The following is a 9,088-nucleotide window of genomic DNA, read 5'->3' as shown; positions in this document are numbered from 1 at the left end:
ATATAATGAAATTCATTACAGCTTAACAAATGATGAATATGAAAACTTCATGGAAACATGGGAAGATTTGTAGAAAGTGGTGATGTAGAATTAAGAAAGTCCAATTAAGGGGCGCCCAGGTGGTGCAGTGAATAAGAGCGCTGGCCCCAGAGTCCAGAGACCTGGGATCGAATACGGGCTCAGATACTTAGCACTACACCCAGAAATAACTGGCCGTGTAACCTTGAGCAAGTTACTTAACCCCAATTGCTTAAAAAAAAAAAAAAGTCTAATTAAAAGAACAATATAGAGCAACAACAGATAACATCAAGAAGTAGCAAAACTGGTGGTCAATAACAAGGGACAGAACAAGGTTAGTAGTATCATAGTATCAAAGTTACAGCACACATCCTTTCTATATATTACTAAAGTAGGAAGTTACAATCCACCTTTGAGAGCAACAATGTAAATGAAGATAACTCCAAGAGGTAACAAAACTGATGGTCAAATACAAGCAACAGAGTAATGCTGGTATCATACGATCTAAGTTACAGCATACATCCTTTCCGAATATTACAAGAGTAGGTAGTTAAACCATCCTCTGATGGTTGTTGGGGAATGGGGTATACACTTTGAAGAGACATTGGAATGTTGTGCAAAGTGTTGTATAGAAACAGTGTTTCAAAAAGGAAATAAAGTAGCTAGTTGTAAACTTATAAATATATGAAAACAATCTCTAGAAATGTAACTGTGCAGACATAGCTCCTAGTAAATATGCTAGGAATATTTCTATTTTTTAATGGATGATACCTGATGACATATACTTGGGCCATAATAATTAGAATTGTATCAGAAAAAAAATAGAACACCATAGTTGAATTATTCCTACTCTAAAATCGATGATTTTGTGCTATACAGTACAGTAGATGTTGGGCGTCTTTAATAGCTGTGAAGTCATTGAAAAATACATCTTCTAAGTCATGGAAGATGTTAAGGGGGGAATATCTCTGCATTGCTTATAGTTATATCATTTAGAATCAAAGATTTATTAAATCATGCAATTACAAGGAGAAGGTTCTATATCGACACTGTATCTCAAGTATCAGGCATAATCTGGAGGCTTTCATATATGTTTGTCTTTTTTTTTTAAATTTACATGCATTTCTAATTTGTCCCTCTCAATGTCCCAACCCTCAATGAACAACAACCAAAAAGAAACCCACAACTTGAACAGGCATAGTCCAGCAAAACAACTTTCCACATTGCTTACTTCTGCATTATTAACCTCTGTGGTGGGTCCTCTCCAATCATGGTTTATTGTTCCAGTGATCAGAATTTTAAAGTCTTTCAAAGTTGGTTTTACCTACAGTGTTGTAATTGCACAAGCTGTTATAGTTCTGCTCACTTTGACATAAATTCATAGAATTCCTCCCAGAGGTCTATTTCATTTTTTTTTCTTATGACATAACAATATTCCATCACTCACATATACCATAATGTTTTTTTAGACATTCCCCAACAACCATATACCCCTTTAGTTTTCACATTTTGACTACTATAAAAAGAATTGCAATACATATTTTTGTACATATATGTTCTTTCCTCTTTCTTTTATTTCTTTCAGAGTATAGGTAGTAGTGACATAGTTGGGTCAAAGGGTACGTACTCACTGTTTAGTAACTTTTGGGTCCTAACCCACATATTGCTTTCCAAAATAGCTGAATCAATTCACAGCTCCAACAATGAAGTGGTATGCCTGTTTTCCCATAGCTCATCCAACATTGCTATTTTCTTCTTCTGTAAGACAAAATTTTGTAGTTCAATAGATATGAAACAGAACTTCAAAGTTACTTTAATTTGAATTTCTTTAATTATTAAATTATTTAGAGTACTTTTTCTACATGATTGTTTGGAGTTTGGATTTCTTCCTTTGAAAATTGTCTGTTCATATTCTTTGGCATATTTCTATTAGGTAATGGCTCTTTTAATACATCTTCAAGAACAATCTAAGCATGTATCTTTGGCTTAGCATTAACAGGCAGAGTTACTATTTGTACAGAATATTCATCTCAAGGAGGTAGAAAAGCAACCAAAACATCCAAATAGGTCATAGCATATAATCTCAAAAACCTATGAGATTTTAACACTCACAAAATCTCTAAAGATAGTTTTAGTTTTCTTGTTACATTCTTGGAACAGCATTTGGTTCATTTTAACCACTATTTTTACCTCTTGCTAGCACATAGCAATCAAGCTTAATCTATGGTTTCAGCTTTGGTTTATTACCATTAGTTTAGGATATAGCTCCAAGACCTTCATTTCTAATTTAATTATAGTTTAATTACAGTTTGAGGCTTTAATTTCTTGCTTCTATGATCCCTTGTTTTGTGTCTCTTCAGCTCAAAGCAGCAACCTCAAACTCCAATCTTTTCCAAGGAAAAGATTCCCTATCTCCTATTCCAGGAATCTTAGTGTGCATATTACATACTTATGTCCTTTATCCTGGACTAAAACTTTTTGACACATCAGATTATGAGTCAAACAGTGCTGTACAAATTCCAGGATGTACAATAAACAGCATTGAGTCCATATATAATGGTAGGACCAAGAAGCCCCCCAGATAGATACATTTTTTCCCCTAAATCCCATCAGTTATTCTCATGAAACTTAGATATAAAATATTAAATTATGGGTTTTTTTTTACAATTTAAAGTAATATTGCAATTACTATCATCCATTCTTCTAGAACTATTATTAGCCTAGCAAGTCTGTTAGCCCTCTTGGGAAATCCTGGGTCTTCTGGCTTCCAGCTTCAAGAGACAAGATATATGATTCCAGATTTTCTTCAGAGAGAGGTCCATGGCAGGAGAAAAAGACTGTAACATGTAGAGGGGTTGGTGTCTCAATCATGGCCCTATCCCCAGCTTTCCACACTAGAGATTTTAGGGAATTTCCCCTTTGGTGAGTTCTGGAACTCTATTGGTTGAGATGGGATAACTTATTTCCAGTAAGAGAATTCATTTACTTTGTGTATTTTCTAGTATATTCTTGTCTGTATAATTTTTCTGATTTTTGTGTGCTCTTGAATTGGGTAAATTGATTTATTTCCTATATGTGTTCATTGTGAAACTGACTCAAGCCTTGAGCATATAGCTTGGGGCAGTCCTTTCCCATTAAGAAATAGAGATCAAGAGCTCAGCTTGAACCTATAATTTATTTCCCCTAGACTAACAATATTTAGAGTAGCAGATACAATTCTAATTTGGTAACTCCTCTCAGAGGGAGTCAGTTTTGAATGGTCAATCTTGTGGCCCCAGTCCTGGCAGGACTCCCCTCCTGGCAGGAATCAAAGTCTCTCTTGGAAAGAGGACAGACGAGTCTAAAGATATTTATTCATACCTCCCTGTGAGTCATATTTAGACAAATCCACATGGACACACATAATCTATATGGGCAACACATACAGTATAGTTATTTGTGAGTATTTTGACTCCCACGATATACTGCAATCTCCTTGAAATCAGAAAACATTTCATTATCTTTTCTTTATATTTCTGACACTTAGCATGTTGTTTGGTATTGAGTTTGCACTTAATAAATTCTTGTTAATGAATCATTTGATTTCCTTCCTTCCTTCCTTCCTTCCTTCCTTCCTTCCTTCCTTCCTTCCTTCCTTCCTTCCTTCCTTCCTTCCTTCCTTCCTTCCTTCCTTTCTCTCTGTCTCTGTCTCTCTGTCTCTCTCTGTCTCTGTCTCTCTGTCTCTGTCTGTCTCTCTGTCTGTCTCTCTGTCTCTCTCTCTCTGTCTCTGTCTCTCTGTCTCTCTCTGTCTGTCTCTCTGTCTCTGTCTCTCTCTCTCTGTCTCTCTCTGTCTGTCTGTCTGTCTGTTTGTCTCTCTTTCTTTCTATTAAATAACTTGCCCAAGGTCACACAGCTAGTTTTTTGGGGGTGTGTGTGTTAAGTGTCTGAGGACAGATCCGAATTCAGGTCCTCCTGACTCCACGGCTGGGGTTCTACTTGCTGCACCATCTAGCCACTCCCAGCATCAGTTCTTTGAAAACTTGAAGACAGCATTCATTTCCCCTCCAACCCTGCAATGCTTCTCTTTTCCAGGCTAAACTTCCCCAGTTCCTTCAGCTGATCTAAGTATGGCAGGAAAGTTTTCCAGTTCCCTCACCATCCTGACCATCTTCCTTTGGATTCACTTCAACTTGTCAATGTCCTTTCAAAAATATGTTACCTAATACTAAGAATAATATTATAGAAATAGCTTGACCAGGGCAGAGTATTCACTATCTCATTTGATCCTCCCTCATTCTGAACATCAAATTTCTATTAATGCAGGCTAAGTTCATGATTTCATGGCTCACAATGATTACAAAAAATCTTTGCCTGTTTTCTAAACATCTGGTGCTGTACCCTCTCTAAATCTGGCAAGATTGTTGCTCAGATGATAAACAAATAGGCTGTCCCAAGGCCCATTTTCAAAGCCTTTTGTTTTTTTTAGAGCTTATGATGCTTAGCATTCTGCTAGCATAGCCTTTTGTGAACCAGACTCACTCCTATGACAGTATGAATCATCAGAGTGGGATATTTTAAGCTTATGGTAATAGCACATTAACTTTTTTGGTTTCCATATTACACTGTTGGCTTGTGTTGAATATGTAATCCACTATAACTCATATGCCTTTTGTTCGTATAAACTCTAGTCCAGCTATACTTTTCCCGTGATGTACATGTGCTACTGACTTTTTGAACTGCATGGGGGCAGTTTAAATATAATAGCTAGCATTCATATAGTACCTACTAAATGCCAGGTACTACACTAAGTGCTTCACTATCTCATTTGATCCTCACAATAACCTTGGGAGGCAGTTGCCCTATTCTACACTTGAGGAAACTGAGGCAGATTAAATAACTTGCTCCGGGACATACAGCTAGTTAAGTGTCTGGGGCTAGATTTGAACTCAGGTCTTCCTGACTATAGGCCCAGCACTCTATACAGGGCTCTACTTAGCTACCCTCCAGTTAGCCATGCTAAATTTCCTCTTACTGTATTTGATCCATCAATCTAGACCATCATTGATTCTTCTAGCCAATGTATTAGCTATTATTACTCAGCTTTGAGCAAGATGAGATCTCTCTCAATTTCATTTTACTTGTACTGTCCTTTGCCTTTTCATATATTATAACCAATGCAGACTCTCCCCCACTCCTTTTTCCCCTCTCTCTCCCACTTCTAATCCTCCTAAAAAGGCTCTCTAATCCATGATGCTTTGTGTAATTCCCCCCATTTAGAAGTACTTCCACTTTCCTCTAATCTCCCAGGCTCTCTGTTAGATCTCCCCTACCTACTTAATAATCTTCTACCTTGAATTATGGTATATACATACATACATACATACACACATATACATGTGTATGCATATGTGTATATGTATATGGATTATATACACACATATATGTATATCTGTCTTCTACCCTACTATACTATAAGTTTTTTGAGGGCAGAGGTTACATCAACTTTAATCTTCTTATCCCTAGTGACTTTCTTTGTTTCCTGGGCTGCCCACTCTCCCACTACATAGAATCTTTGAGAGGCATTACACATGAATCAAAAATATCTTTGATTAAGCTATTAGTAGGGAATAAGCAGGTAATCATGAGCAACAATGAACACTGGACCACATTTTTTCTATTTCATAACTGATTCACATTGGAAGTACTCTCTTCCCCTGAGGCCTTACCTCCTACTCATCCCAGAACCTCCAGTTTAAGAAGGAGGCCTAGGTCAAAGATGTCTTCATCCCTCTCCAGGCTGCACTGCTAATTCATTTCTGGAAAGACTTTCTCTATCATGCTCTCACTCTGGATATCTTCATCTCCCCCTCCCCTTTACTCCCCTTTTGTGTTGTCTTCCTAGATTGTAATGCAAGCTCCTTCAGCTCAGGGACTGAATCTGGTTCTATTTGTATGCCCAGCGCTTAATATAGTACCTGCAAGTGTAAATGCTTAATAAATGCTTGTTGAATGATTGACTGAAAGATAATGTCATATCCTAATATGTTTATTGTTTTTTTGATTTAAAAAACACATTTGATTTGGTAGAGCAAAATACCAACTTACAGAGTATTTTGTAAAAGTATGTCCCATCCACAAACAAAAGTCATTTAAGATTCTTCAAAGGATATAACAAAAGAAATAATCCTATTCAAGGATCTCCCAATCATAAACATCAGGGAAGGCATAAAAAGGAAGATATGCAGGGCATCCCCAAAGGTTTAGTCCAGTTTTAAATATGGGTACCAGTGGAGCACTCAGGTTGTTTATTCCTTGCCCTAGTCCTATGACCAGTCCATTTTCTCTTACAATTATACAATTTCTTATTATCTTTCATTCCTGTTCTTCTCCAAAGTTCCTTATTGATTACTTGTTGCAGCCTTCTCACAATAATTTTCCAAGCAGCTTAAAACTACTCTAGACACTACACATATGTGGAGCAAGGGTGAATTGGCCTATCAAGTCATTACATGGAGCGTGCTTTATTCCTAAAGTTGTCTGCCACTGCAGTGTCTGAAATCCAGTGTAGAGCCCAAGCTTAAAAAGGAGTTCCCATGGCTAGTAAAGTTTCCCATAATTCTCTTTGTAGATGACATTGTATCTCTTTACAGATGACACTGATTTCATCAAACCTCAGAACACCATAGAACTCCTTGAAGTCTGTAACCCTTTCAAAGAATTTGGCTTGGTCATTCATAAAAGAAAGAGCAAGTGGATGAAGAATGTTTATTACCCAGATCATAACATGCATTTGCATAGGTAACCTATAGAACTTGTCCATTAGAATGTAGTATATCAGGGAGAGGCATTACAGATGGACAATGCATTGGACCCAAAGCTAAACAGGAGAATGAAAGAAGGCTAGATAGTCTTAGGAAATTGTAAAATTCCATTAATGACCCAAGCTTCCCATGAAAGTAAAGACCTATCTTTTAACACAATATGCTACTGCTGTTGTTGTATGTCAGTGAGACATGGAATACAGTAGTCTCAAAAGAATTAAAAATGAATATCACACAGAGGACAATCCTTATGAGCTGGCTACAGCATAAAACACAACAAGGACCTATGTAGACAAACAGGAGCAAAAGATAATATTAAGTAGTATGATTGGAAGGGAAGATGGACTGGTCATATGGCTAGGGCAAGGCATGACAGGTAGATAGTCTGAATGTTCCACTGGTATCCTTGCAATGTCAGAAGAAAGTGAGGAAAGCCTTCAGCATGTTGGTAGGTCTTTGGTTTTGAACTTCTGATTAGATATGAACAAGAATCCCATAGGATAGGAAGGTATGGATAGGTTGTAATCTGCATTGTTGGAGGGAACTTCTAAATTGGTGAGATCACAGATCCATTTTAATATTTGAGTGTCCCCAGTGCCTAGCATACTGCATGCTCTTAATCTGCTTGTTGAGTTGAACTGGATGGCTAAAGTTGTATGTTAAAAGCAAATATAAAGGTCTTTAAAGACCCTCATAATCTGCCAAATGTTTTCTACTTCAGAAAATAATTCATGCTTAATGGTCTGATGTAGTTTTTCTTTTCTGGTCTTTTTTTTTGAAGGGGGAAGGCAGGGCAATTGAGGTTAAGTGACTTGCCCAAGGTCATACAGCTAGTAAGTGTTAAGTGTCTGAGGTCACATTTGAACTCAGGTCCTACTGATTCCAGGGCTGGTGCTCTATTCACTGTGCCACCTAGATGCCCTTGATTTAGTTTTTCTTGAGCAGTACCAGTATACTGGGAGATGAACAAGAAGTTATAAAGGATGTGGCAAGATCAACAAAGTAGCTGAGGGTATAAAAAAAAGGAACTAGGACAATATGTCCTTGGGGTTAGGTATACAAAAAGAAGAGAAGGGAAAGGAAAGAAAATTAAAGGAAGGGGAGGGAAGAGAGGAAAAGGGAAGGAAGGGTGAGAGGAGAGGAAAGAAAAGAGAGAGAAGAGGAGACAGGGAAGGGAAAAAGTGGAAGGGAAGAGGAAAAAGAAGGAAAAAAGGAAAGAAAAAAGAGTGAAAGGAAAAGCAGAAGGGAAGGGAAGAGGAAGGGGACAAATGGAGGAAAATTTGGAAAATAGAAGACAGGAAAGTAATTGTGGAAGTTAGTAGGGGGGGGGGGGTGGGGGGGAGAAACTACAATGATTTTTACTTGTTCAGAAATGGGTGAGTAGATTGTAAATAGCTTTAAGAAGTAGAACACCAGACACCAAGGGTACGGTATACTCAGGGCTATTTCATTGATTCTGCAGTATAATATATAATCTTAAATTTAATTTAAGAAATGCAAAATAAAATTTATACTCTAAAATTTCTGTCAGTGTGAAGTTTAACACAAGTTCCAAATAACACATGAAAGCCAGTAAGGGGAAAAAAAACCATTATCTCCTCTTTCCAAAACAAATAAACAAAGTCCATAGCTGGTGACAGAATGGTAAGGAGCAGTGTAACTAAAAACTCCAGAGTTTCTACTCCCCATGATCTCTACCTGCAAAATAACTGTATGATACTATAGTCCCTGGAGTAAGGAGAGTGCTACTTCTTACACATACTGTCTGTGTGACCCTGGACAAGGCTCTGACCTCTCAGTGTCCTAGGAGACTCATTCTCTAAGACTATAAATTGTGGAACAGTTGTTAATCTGTATTGGTAGAGAGAATGACCTCTCTAGGGAGTTACTTCTACTGGTAAAATTAAAAGGTACAGGCTAAAAATCAAACTATGGCTTTAAGAACACCAAAAAAGAGTTGATTTTCAAAAGACAAGGATTTGGTACAGAAACAACTTTTCAACTTCATATATGGTGATTTATACATAATTAAGTGAGTGGAGAATCACATGCTCAAGGGTTGTATGTCAAAGATATATGTATATGAATGTGTGTGTGTGTGTGTTGTGTGGATGCGCGTAGAGATTTAAATAAAAAATGAACCACCTTCTTTTCCCTGTTGTCTTTGAGATCTTGCTCCAGGGTGGAGGCAAGAACAGAGGCCTAATCAATATGATATTCTTGCTTTGTCTCCGCAAGGTCATATCCATTCTTAAACACCTGTAACTAGA

The sequence above is a fragment of the Petaurus breviceps genome, unplaced genomic scaffold (assembly GCF_028583685.1).
Source record: "Petaurus breviceps papuanus isolate PSGF00001 unplaced genomic scaffold, PetGlider_PUasm1.0 37, whole genome shotgun sequence".
Lineage (NCBI taxonomy): Eukaryota > Metazoa > Chordata > Mammalia > Diprotodontia > Petauridae > Petaurus > Petaurus breviceps.
Note: the sequence above shows the minus strand (reverse complement) of the source record.